Source organism: Lathyrus oleraceus, chromosome 2, assembly GCF_024323335.1.
Source record: "Lathyrus oleraceus cultivar Zhongwan6 chromosome 2, CAAS_Psat_ZW6_1.0, whole genome shotgun sequence".
Lineage (NCBI taxonomy): Eukaryota > Viridiplantae > Streptophyta > Magnoliopsida > Fabales > Fabaceae > Lathyrus > Lathyrus oleraceus.
Window position 1 is genome coordinate 336,149,748 of NC_066580.1, and position 13,821 is coordinate 336,163,568.

Genomic DNA, 13,821 nt, shown 5'->3' on the forward strand with positions numbered 1-13,821 from the left:
TTTTGAATAGAGGTGTGACAATTTGTGTCACACCTAGCTAGGTCAACTTTCTGATTTTATTTTCCTGGCCTAGAAATGTTTGATTGCTCCAATTTTTTGCATGAGTGATCATTGATATGTCAAGATAACATGTGAATTTTGCTGGAATTTTTGATAGGGTTTTCTAATTGATTGATAATTTTATTCCCTGTTGGTTCATTTTGTGACCTTGTGTGATACATGTTGGCATTTTGCTTGTGAAATTCTCATATGGTATTGGATGAAGATGAAATTTGACATGTGGATTGTAGACACATTATAGGACATCATGGTTTTGATCCCATTCATTTCTTAAATGTTGTCACTGTTTTATGATTTATTGAAGTGAATGCTTGTGTTGATGCCTTGCTTTGGCTTGTATAAATGTGTCTGGACTTCTTGATTTTCATTGACCAACTTCCTTTTGTCCAATTGAGCTGAAAATTGACATGCTACACATTGAATGTGTCCTGTTTAGGTGTGAATTTTTGTGAAATTAATTGAATTGATTTGGTATGCTTTTGAGTGAGATAGTTCTGTTTGGTCATTTGGAGTTGCAAATTGCATGATTGATGTTAAATTGTGCATGAAATGATAATGATGATTGATATGAGCATGGGACCAATTGCATTTGCTTTTAATTTGGTTGAATGTGATTTTGGTTGGTTTACACTTGTTGTGTTGATTTTTTTATCCCCTTTGGACCCTAGGCTTGGCCTAGTGGTCTAGTTTCTCACATTTGGTTTGGATTTTCAGGATTAAAAGTGCAAAAGGCTTAAGGAGAAAAATTTCAAGTTGTAAATTGAGATTGTTTGATGTTGTAAACTAACATTGGCTTTGTGTTGTAGGTTTGATGTTTGAGCTTGGGCTCATGGCTTGCACTTATGTGCATTAACTTGTGTTGCTTGTACAGATTAACTGATTAACCATTTGCTGTTTACTGTTGGTTTGTCTGAGTACTGATGATACTTGATTGATTGCAGGTACATTTAGTTGCTTACAGTTCCTTGAGAACTTGCTTGCTGCTGCTTGGTTTTTAAACCAATTGAGGTAGGACTTCTATTCTTCATGTAGTTTGGAAGACCTGGCCTGTTACTTGGCCAGGCAACTGTCTGAAGTCCTCCTTAAGAGGCGATGTTTGTGCTTGTTTACATTTGTGCCAAGCAGGTAGAGTCCTTGATTAAGGCAATTGGTGGATCATAGAGATATGCAATCTATCTCCCACTATTTTGTTGAGTCGTCCCTCTGCTCACACCACTGTGTTGATGCATTGGGACACAAACCCAAGATCTTGTACTTTGTACAGTTGTGTTAGAGTCTTGAGTGTAGAAGGGTTCCATCTTTCTGAACCCACACTCCTTTGTCAGAAGCTCTCCCTGGACAGGGATAAGAGCTGTGAAGTCTAATCTTCACTCACCTTTCATCTGGCTTCACCTTAGCCCCTCAATGGCAAGGTTAAGAGCTAAGTCTACCCTTGTACAGATGACTCGCCTCGGCAGTCAAACCCATTGTTTGAGCCCACCTGACTGGATATAGTGTGTGCTTTGTGAACATTTGCTTGAGATGTTTGTTTTGATTTGTGGATGCTTGCATGCTTGTTTTTCCTGGATAGGATTAGCTTGTTGTTGTGCAAGTAGGTAGAAACCATAACATAGGGCAATGATGCATGATAACACTAGGCTCGAGTACAACTCCCTGGTAGTGTGTCATCCCTTTGTGTCTGGCTAGTCTTTCTCCCCCTTTGGGGGGAACTACATCGCCCTGATCCTTGTTCCAGACGAGGAATGTAGGCAGGAGACCGTGCGAGGTCTCTCCGGGCACTTTTTTTCCTTTTTTGTGTGTGTTTGCTTGTTAAGCTTGTGTGTCAGGATATGGATGTAAGCCCAGCGATTGGCTGTCCGTATCCTGATGGTGTTTGTTTGTATTTGTGGTGTGCTTGGAAGCTGATGTAAGTCCATCGAGTGGCCTTCGGGTTCCAGTGTGCGTGTGTTTGGTTCGGATGCCGATGTAAGTCCAGGGATTGGCGTTCGGGCTCCACGTTTGCCTCTTTGTGTGTGTTTTGGTTCGGATGCTGAGGTGAGCCTAGTGATTGGCATTCAGGCTCCATGTTTGCCTGTTTGTGTGCGTGTGTTGTTTGGCGTGCGTGATCCGAACTACAGTAGCTCTGATTCTCGTTCCAGACGAGATATGTAGGCATAGGACGCGATGTCCTAGCGAGCCCTCTTCCTCTTAACCCCACCTGCGTTCCTTGTGTGTGTGTGATGTTTTAGCAACCTTTTCTTTCTTTTAGAACGTGGATCCCGTTGAGTACGACAGACGTGAGGGGTGCTAATACCTTCCCCTTGCGTAACCGACTCCCTTACCCTTTCTCTTTGGTCGCGAGACCATGCTTTTTCCAGGTTTCTCTGAGCGTTTCCTTTCCCTATTTTGGGATAAATAACGCGCAGTGGCGGCTCTGTTTGTTTTTTTGTTTTAGCCCGCCGGTTGTTTTTCGCGGATGCGACATAAAGGTATCAGCATCATCAGCATTGAAAGTTCTACACGATTATGGCAATAAAATGAAGAATTATGATGATCGAAATCCAACCTTCTTGGAGAGCAGAATGATGAAACAGCGTGTTCAAGGCCTAGCAATGTCCAGATCTTCTCTTTCACTTGTGTATTGAAGCTTTAGGCACTAATGGATGCTTGAAATGGCTTGGATCTAGCTTAAATTGCAACTTCCATCTTCATGTTCAAGCTTTGATTATGCACGATTTTGCACCACATTCACCATTCCAATGCTTGATTCCTACTCCATTTGACTCAATGAACACAATTATGCAGTAAAATCAATGGATTAGGTGAAGAAATTTGAAGTTTGAGATGAGAGCAAAAATGGAGGGAAGTGAAAAATCTAGATCTAGAATGTGATTGATTGAGCAATTCTATTACAATTAAGCTTTTATACGTTGTGCTAATCACTTTGCTAATCCAAATTTGCAATGATTAATGGAAAGTTAATGAAATATGGAGTGTAATGCAAAATTGGTAATTGCACCTTATGCATGGCAAAATGGACGTGAACAGTGCCATGTGAATGTGTAAGATCACTTAAAATCATTTCATGAACACAATTGGATTAGAATTAAGCATGTATGATGCACCAAATTTAAATTAGGCATTTTCCCTCCAAAATGTTCATGCATGGCCAAATGATCATGTGATATAATTTCATGCAATGTAATGATGGATTTGGAAAATATTGGTCATGAGAAGCAATATGCAAAAAGGGTGACTCAAATTGGAGTTTTGGATCAAAAGTTATTGCACTTTGAAGTTCCATGTACACTTTGCAATCATTGGATCATAACTCCTCAACCATTTATCAGATGCTCATGATCTTGGACTTTTTGAAAATTGGAGAGAAAGACCTTCAACTTTCATGTTGACCAAAATTTCATTTGAAGCTTCTTTGATGTTGGAAAGTCAAGTTGAATGTGGTCCAAAAACTTGCCATTTTTGGAAACTTGAAATTACAGGTCACTTTCCATTTTTGGAAACTTTTGATTTGACTTCAAAATTTTCAAGGCAGATGTTTGACATGATGAATAAACCTCTTTTGGACATGAATGAATTGTCTCAAACCATTTCTCCACCTCCTAGCCGTCAGTTGACTTTCAATTGACTTTTATGGGCCTTAGATGACCTGGGAATACACTGATGAATTTGGGCCTCTACCACTTGGTAAAGTTGCATCAAAATGAACCTTGGCCCATGTAAGCTCTATATAATGATCATGTGGCCTTCATCTCAAGGAAGAACTTGCCCTTTTGCACTGATGATTCCTCTTGATGCCAGTTCTTGTTGATATGATGCAATGCCATATGTAATGTTAATGACCTAAAAAATGAAATGAATGCATGAATGGGGGGTGCAAATTTGAGGTGCTACAGCTACCCCTATTCAATCAACTGGGAACCTGAACGGATGAAAGCAACGACTATCATACTTTCAAGGTAAACAGGGATTGAATACCAAAAGAACCGGAGAATTTGCACTCTGCAAGGGATAAAGCTAAGAAAGCGAGGCCATTTACCGATGGCGGCTTCAAAGCAGGGATTAATATTTTCCGATGTCAACGAAAGTGAGGCCATTTACCGATGGCGGCTTCCACTGGGGAGGAAAAAGATATTTACAACTAGAACAAGACCAGACGTTTACTGACGACTCTACTGAGGGATTGATATTTATCAAAGAACGGAAACCACGACCAGACATCTACCGATGAATGGGAAGAGAGAAACCACGACCAGACATCTACCGATGAATGGGAAGAGAGAAACCACGACCAGACATCTACCGATGAATGGGATAGGAGAAACCACGACCAGACATCTACCGATGAATGGGAAGAAAGAAACCACGACCAGACATCACTGAATGAATGGGAAAAGAGAAACCAAGACCAGACATCTATCGATGAATGGGAAGAGAGAAACCATGACCAGATATCTACCGATGAATGGGAGGAAAGAAACTACGACCAGACATCAACGAATGAATGGGAAGAGAGAGGCCACGACCAGACATCCACTGATGATTGGGAAAAGAGAAACCACGACCAGACATCAATGGATGAATGGGAGAAAAGAAGCCACGACCAGACATCAACGGATGAATGGGAATAAAGAAACCACGACCAGACATCAACGGATGAATGGGAATAAAGGAACCACGACCAGACATCAACGGATGAATGGGAATAAAGGAACCACGACCAGACATCAACGGATGAATGGGAAGAGAGAAACCACGACCAGACATCAACGGATGAATGGGAAGAGAGAAACCAAGACCAGACATCAACGGATGAATGGGAAGAAAGGAACCACGACCAGACATCAACAGATGAATGGGAAGAGAGAAGCCACGACCAGACATCCACTAATGAATCGGAAAATAGAAACCACGACCAGACATCCATGGATGAATGGGAGAAAAGAAGCCACGACCAGACATCAACGGATAAATGGGAATAAAGAAACTACGACCAGACATCAATGGATGAATGGGAATAAAGGAACCACGACCAGACATCAATGGATGAATGGGAATAAAGGAACCACGACCAGACATCAACGGATGAATGGGAAGAGAGAAACCACGACCATACATCAACGGATGAATGGGAAAAGAGAAACCACGACCAGACATCAACGGATGAATGGGAGAAAGGAAGCCACGACCAGACATCAACAGATGAATGGGAATAAAGAAACCACGACCAGACATCAACGGATGAATGGGAATAAAGGAACCACGACCAGACATCAACGGATGAATGGGAATAAAGGAACCACGACCAGACATCAACGGATGAATGGGAAGAGAGAAACCACGACCAGACATCAACGGATGAATGGGAAGAGAGAAACCACGACCAGACATCAACGGATGAATGGGAAGAAAGGAACCACGACCAGACATCAACGAATGAATGGGAAGAGAGAAACCACGACCAGACATCAACGGATGAATGGGAGAAAAGAATCCACGACCAGACATCAACGGTTGAATGGGAATAAAGAAACCACGACCAGACATCAATGGATGAATGGGAATAAAGGAACCACGACCAGACATCAACGGATGAATGGGAATAAAGGAACCACGACCAAACATCACCGGATGAATGGGAAGAGAGAAACCACGACCAGACATCAACGGATGAATGGGAAGAAAGGAACCACGACCAGACATCAACGGATGAATGGGAAGAGAGAAACCACGACCAGAAATCAACGGATGAATGGGAAGAGAGAAACCACGACCAGACATCAACGGATGAATGGGAAGAGAGAAACCACGACCAGACATCAACGGATGAATGGGAAGAGAGAAACCCGATGTTTACCAACATCGAAAGATGATGTCTACTGACACCAAAAGAAAGGACCCACACGGGGATCAACACGACACTCACCGGTATCGTAAGGATGACATCTACATGCGCCAAAACAAAGCAGACACTTGCCAGGGACTAAACTAGGGGGAACAATCCAGCTTTCCTTTCACGGACGGGTGAGGAAATAAACCTCTCTGGGATTACCGATTCTGAATGCCGCCAAGAGAAACTGCTGCAAATGTGTCGCACAGATGTTGAAAAAATGATTCGCCTCTGCTAGGGATATGATCCAATCTGGCTTAACATATGTATGCATATGTTTGAGTTTTCTATGGCGTAATGCTCCATACTGAATGGAAATGCTAAGCGATTTGAGGATGCAAATGCAAATGATGATTACTATATGCAAGATGCAAAGGGAGGAGAACTCCTGATGGGGAAAGCAAACAATCACTTTGCTGAGCACACGACTCTGATTCGATCCTCCAACTCTGTGGGGAGACACAACAATCCTGCTGAGGATACTTACTGATCTGACATTCTCGGAACGGTAGAGACACCAACTCAACTAGGGAGTCACCTGTTGGGAAAACACCAACCTCTCGATCATGCTGGGGAATAACACTACTGGGGGAATGATAACCCTCACTGGGGACGACCTCCACTGAACCCGATCCGCTTGGGGATTTCACTGGGGAAAACAACCCACACCCGCTGGGTAGACAACAATCTTCAGACCTGCTAAGGAAAAACACTCTCAACCCTGCTGGGGATTTCAACACTTCAGGCTTGCTGCTGAGAAACAAACTACCCACAGACACCTCCGCTGGGGAAATAGCCACCTTCAAACTCGCTGGGGAACTAACAGTCCTCAGGCTTGCTGGGGAAACAAGTTCTGAACTTGCTTTGGACAACCCAACTTCTCACACTACTGGAAAGTGTTGAAACACCTTTGAACAAACCGTGGCTTATCTTCTTTAGCCAGCAATCAAAGATAGTAACCTGCAAACAGCAAGACATACATGCCCCAGGGGATTGTATAGACAAAATACCCCCAAGTGTACTCAACATTCAAAATGATTTTCGAATGTTTTATCTTTCTGCACGTCATTGTCTAGCCTTCATGTTTTTTAGATGCAATGTTTATCAAAAATTCAGACGTTTTTGCAAACAAAATAGTAAAATAAAACAAGAGAGCAATTTGATTGAATAACGACTTTTATTGATTGAAAATGGCCTATAAAGGCAAATACATCAGGAAGAAATTCCTAGGAAGAGGTAATCGCGCCAAAAAAAGGAAATAAACTATCCTATTGGCAATGTGAACACGACATCCACTATTTTCCAATTCTGTTATGACTCGTATATCCTCAATTTCCCCCAAATTCCTTGCTTTCTGAGAAGAATGATTGGACCGGTCATATCCTTCAAGATGGTAGACACTGAAGCGCGATGAAGTACAGATAACTCAGACTGTAGTCATTTTGCATTTTGCATATTGCATATTGCATATCATATCATTTCATTATTGCATATTGCTGTAACACCTCAAAATTTGCCCTCCTCTCTTGGGACTAGCTTAACATATTGCATATCATTTTGTAGGATATTAGACATTGCATATTTCATATCATGTGGTTACATTGTGCAAATCATCCTCCTAAGTCTTGGTCAGAAGATAAGAGGTTATGATGCAAGCCTAGGGTTTCATTGACTGATCATTAGCCATCTGAGGATTGGGCTATGAATTAGGGTTTTGGTTCTCAAGGAGATTGGTCTTGATCTTGGTTGAAATGGTACATCATCATCATCATGGTTTTGTTGTCATCCAAGAGGTTCAAGTGTTGATCAGATTCCTTGAGATTAGGGTTTTGACCACTGGTCAACCCTAATCAGTTGCATTGGGTCAATCAGGGCATGTCAAGGAGATGGGGTCTACAATGGATATGGGGGTCATCACATGATTGTATTGAGTTTATTGAGGCTAGGGTTTCACCATTGAGCCATTTCATCAGAGGATTGGGGCTCAGCTTGATCAGTGCATTGCCAAATTCATCTATCAGTTGAAAAAGTCAACTGTGGTCAACTGTGCTTGATTTAATGGATTTGGAGGTGGGAGAGGGTTGGATACACTTCATTCATGTTGAAACAAGTTTCATTTGACATGTCAAAGCTCAAGAATGAAGAAAATAAAATCAGACAAAAAGTTTCCAAAAATGGAAAGTGACTTGTAATGGAAGTTTCCAAAAATGGAAAGTTTTTCACCACAAAATTACATGTCCAAAAAAGCTTCAAATGAAAATTTGTCCAACATGAAAGTTGTAGATCTTGCTCTCACCTTTCCAAAAAGTCCAAAGGTCATTGAAGATGAAAAGAGGAGGCAAATCCTCGTGCGAGATCAGAGAGACGCCAGAGCCAGGGGCCTTGCTGCAGAATGGGAAGCAGAGAAAGCGAAGATCATCGCCGAAAGGGATCATTACATGGCAGAGAGAGATCATTACTTCAGGCAGATGAAGATTCACCAGAAAGAGGTGGGGAGATTACAGCAGGAGAATACCGAGCTCAGGTTCGCCGCAGAGTTCGCGAAGATGGAAGCTGAGATAGGGCCATCTGTGGGACCCTCATCAGGCTAGATCTTTCATTTATGTGGATTACCGTCCGGCTTGTTGACGGAATTCATTTTGCTTGTATTTCTTTCCCGATTCTAGAGATTTGTATCTGATTTGATGTATGACTATGGCACTTATTGTGCAGTTTGTTATGTGATGGTTATTTTCATTCAATGATTGATCTTCAAGCTTTATTTGCTGTACCGTATGCACTCACACAACACACACATGGTTGGGGGTATTTTGCTAAATCATGTATCTCTGATCTGTATGATGAAATCAAATGCTGAAGGTCAGAATATTGCTGTCGGATTGTTATTTGTCTCAATGAAGCCAGGATCAAGAGACAAAGTGTTCCTCATGTGGATAAACACTGCATTCATGCATTGATCATAATAACTTGTGTTTTATTTTGCAGGTATCAGTTCTAATGTGCTTGATTGTTTCAGGAATCATTGCTCGTGCTCGCAGAGCTGTACCTTTGCACTCAACCCGTCCACACAGATACTTCACAAGACGCAACACTCCCAGACTGATGGATCTACCAAGTACTGACCTCCTCGAGCTGAAGGACAAGATGAACGAGCTGATCAACATTATGCAAGGCTTTGCGGTTGGTCAGAAGGCTCTGGCTGATAAGGTCGAGAAGCTCGAGCGGGCTTCAGCAGCAAACAGCGGTGTGAACCTGGATGGTGTCTCCAACCAGGGGCTGGGGTCTAGAGATGGTGGAAAGCGGACGACTATTGGTGTGGTGAACAATGCCGGCGGTTTTGGTGGTGCTGGAGGTCAACCTGGGCCGGGTCAGAATCTGAAAGATAGTCTTTTCCTGCCTTTCTTCGGTGTTGAAGATGACCGAGAGGAAGATAGAGAGGCAGATCAGTTCTCAATGCACAATGAGCCATTTGGTCAGTACAGCGCTCCGCCACAGAACAAGGAGATTCAGCTGCTGGCTGAGAAAATCAGAGCTTTGGAGAGCTACGCCACTCTTGGGGTGGTCAATATGTCGAACATGGGGCTGGTAGAAGGGATTGTGATCCCACAGAAGTTTAAGGCGCCCGCATTTGACCGATATAATGGGAGTTCTTGCCCTGAGACTCACTTGCAAGCCTTTGTCCGCAAGATCTCAGCATACACCATGGACCAGAAGCTGTGGATGTATTTCTTCCAGGACAGCCTGTCCGGAGGCTCACTGGAGTGGTACACCAAGCTCAAGTCCTCAAATATTAAGAATTGGCAAGATCTTGGGGACGCATTCTTTAAGCAGTATCAGTCCAATGCTGATATGGCCCCGAGTCGTACCCAGCTGCAGGGTATGTCTCAGAAAAACAGCGAGGGGTTTAAAGAATATGCCCAGAGATGGAGGGAGTTGGCTGCCAGAGTGAAACCTCCACTTGTTGATAGAGAGATGTCTGATCTCTTTATGGGGACTTTGCAGGGGGCTTATGCTGAGAGGATGGTTGGTTGTCCGGTGACCAACTTTTCTGATATTGTGGTGGCTGGAGAAAGGATTGAGAGCTGGCTGAAGCTCGGGAAGATTCAGGGTGCAGCTTCTTCTTCAGGGTCGAAGAAACCTTTTGGGAATGGCCAGAGGAAGAAGGAAGGGGATACCAGTGCTGTTTATGCATAGAAGGGACCCAATAGGGATCGTTACTTCCAGCATACTGCTGCAGTAACTATTCCTGCTAAGAATCAACAACCACAACAGCAACAGCAACAACAACAGCAACAGAGGCAACCATTTCAACAGAGGCCTCAGAGGGCCGGGTATCAAGTAAGGGGCCGAATGAATGATAGACAGTTTGATAGGCCTCCAGTGACCTATTCTTTTTTGGTGAAGAAGTTGATGGACTTAGGGCTGGTACAGTTGAGGACGCTGGCACCTTTGAGACCTGATCAAAGGCCAGCTAATTATGATGAGAATGCTAAATGTGAATTCCATTCGGGTGCTCCCGGACACAATGTAGAGAACTGCAAAGCTTTTAAGCACGTAGTTCAAGACCTGGTGGATTCGAAAGCAATCAACTTCGCACCATCTCCCAACGTCAATGCTAATCCCATGCCCGCGCATGGTCAAAGGGGGGTGAATGCCATTTCTGAAGAGAATAGAGTTGGGATGTCTACTGTTGATCAGTTGAAGACTCCTCTGGCTGAGGTCAAGAGACAGTTGATGTCGAATGGGGTCAATCTGGGCTGTGGTTTTGATTGTGCGGAGTGCCGTGTTGTTCAGAATGGGTGCTCATTGTTGAAGAAGACTGTCGAGGGTCTGATGGACGATGGAAGTATTCTGGTTGAGAAAGCCGATAAGGGGAAGGATGAAGTCTCCACCATAACAATATATTTTGATCCGGTGGATTTGTCTACTCTTGCTGAAGCGGCTCCAGTTACCATCACGGTACCTGGGCCAATTCCGTATGACAAAGATGATGTCGTGCCTTGGCATTATGGTGGAGAGGTGTACTGTAATGGCGAGAAGGTGGAAGATCAGACTGCAAGTGAAACCACCATTTCAAAGGTGGATAATGCCGGTCCCAGCGGTTTCACTCGCAGTGGCAGATTATTTGCACCAGATGCCCTGAGGGGAGGAGAAAGAGAGAAAGATAAAAAAGAAAAGGCCGAGGCTTTAGCCAGGGCAAAAGGGAAGGCAGTGGTGAGTGATGGTACTCCAGTGGTGACACCGGCGCCTGCGGGGTCGGATGAAAATCTTGATGATGATGCAGAGGAATTCTTGAGGATCATCAAGAAGTCTGAGTACAAGTTGGTTGACCATCTGCAGCAGACTCCTTCCAAAATATCGATTCTATCGTTGTTGTTGAGCTCTGAGGGGCATAGAGAGGCTTTGCTGAAAATCTTGAAGAAAGCCTATGTTCCTCAAGAGATAACCATTAATCAGTTGGAGACTGTTGTGTCTAATGTGCATGCCAGCCATGGGCTGGGTTTTACGGACATGGACCTGACTGTGGATGGGAGAAATCATAATCGGGCACTACACATTGCAATGGAATGTAAAGGAGCCGTGCTTTGGCATGTGCTGGTTGATACTGGCTCCTCATTGAATGTGTTGCCGAAGAAGGCTCTGGCGAAGCTGAACTGTGATGGGCTGATTTTGACTTCGACAGATTTGATAGTGCGGGCATTCGACGGGTCGAAGCGGGCCGTGTTTGGAGAGGTTGAGCTGCCAGTGAAAATAGGCCCAGAGGTGTTCAAGTCGACTTTTTACGTCATGGATATTCAGCCGGCATACAATTGCTTGTTGGGTAGGCCGTGGATCCATGCTGCTGGGGCAGTGACTTCGACTTTGCACCAAAAGCTGAAGTATATCTGGGAAGGACAGGTTGTCACTGTGTGCGGAGAAGAGGATATATTTGTCAGCCACCTGTCTTCATTCAAATATGTGGAGATGGACGGAGAAATTTGGGAAACGCCTAGCCAGGCATTTGAAACCGTTAAGGTGGAGAATGCTCTGTTTGATAAAGAGGAAGAGAAACCGTCCATATCTTCGTACAAACAGGCCACTGAGGTGGTGAAGAGTGGAAAGGCTCCTGGTTGGGGCAGAATGATGGATGTCCCTGTGAAGAAAGATCGCTTCGGAGTGGGATATCAGCCTGGCAGAGGCTCGTCGGGGCAAGGCAGAGGACGTCGTACGTCAGTCACCTTTACTAGTGCCGGAATGCTGGATCCGGATCACATCTGCATGATGAGTGAAGATGCTGATAGCGACTGTGACATGGACCGGTGGATAAAGCCGTGCGCACCAGGGATGGAAATCCAAAATTGGAAGGCTGAAGAGATCATCCGGGTCACTCTGCTGGAAGAGTAATATTTTTCCTGTTTTCAGTTTATATGCATGAAAGCCATACGTGTTGCCCGACACGTAATGGTTCATTGTAAGGGCCACCTCATGTCTAAATTTGCAAATTTGCATCATTAATAAAAGGATGGTTTTTCAAATAAGAGCGGTGTTCCCTGTTTTTCATTTATTTTTGCAGTTTAAAAACAAAAAACAAAATAAAAATGGCTATGTTTTCATTTTTCTTTTTTAATTTTGTCTCACACCGGTTCTAAAGCAATGCATGAATCAACATTCATGCAGATGCGATTCTTCTCCGGATCTCATTGATAACAATCCTGTTACACCCTCATATGACTTCGACAATCCAATCTATCTTGCTGAAGAAGAAGATGAAGATTGTGAACTGCCAGGGGAATTAGCCAGGTTGTTGAAACAAGAGGAGAAGGTGATTCAGCCGCATGGAGAGCAAATTGAGGTGGTGAATCTGGGTACCGACGAGGTCAAGAAAGAAGTGAAAATCGGGATTGCTTTGGAGGAAAGTGTCAAGAGCAGACTAGTAGTATTGTTGAAAGAGTATGTCGACATCTTTGCCTGGTCTTATCAGGATATGCCAGGGTTGGATACCGATATCGTTGTGCACAAGCTACCATTGCGAGCAGATTGTCCCCCAGTGAAGCAGAAGTTGCGCAGAACTCGACCTGACATGGCGATGAAAATTAAGGAAGAAGTGCAGAAGCAATGGGATGCTGGTTTCCTTGCTGTCACTAATTATCCGCCATGGGTTACGAACATTGTGCCAGTCCCGAAGAAAGATGGTAAGGTGAGAATGTGTGTGGACTACCGGGATCTGAACAGAGCTAGCCCGAAGGATGATTTTCCACTACCTCACATTGATGTGTTGGTAGATAATACAACTCAATTCTCGGTGTTTTCCTTCATGGATGGCTTTTCTGGCTATAATCAAATCAAAATGTCGCCAGGTGATATGGAGAAAACAACGTTCATTACACCATGGGGCACTTTTTGTTACAAGGTGATGCCATTCGGTCTCAAGAACGCCGGTGCTACTTATCAGAGGGCCATGGTGACTTTGTTTCATGACATGATTCATCATGAAATTGAATGCTATGTTGATGACATGATAGCAAAGTCCCAAACAGAAGAGGGGCATTTGGTAGATCTGGCCAAGTTGTTCGACCGGCTGAGACAGTTCAGACTGAGGTTGAATCCGAACAAGTGCACGTTCGGAGTGCAGTCCGGTAAATTGCTGGGGTTCATTGTAAGCGAGAAAGGAATTGAGGTTGATCCTGCAAAAGTAAAAGCGATAAGAGAAATGCCTGAACCGAGAACAGAGAAAGAGGTTCGTGGTTTCTTAGGTAGATTGAACTACATTTCACGGTTCATATCTCACCTAACAGCCACGTGTGAACCGATTTTCAAATTGTTGAGAAAAGATCAAACGGTCAGGTGGAATAATGATTGCCAAGCGGCATTTGAAAAAATAAAAGAGTATTTGC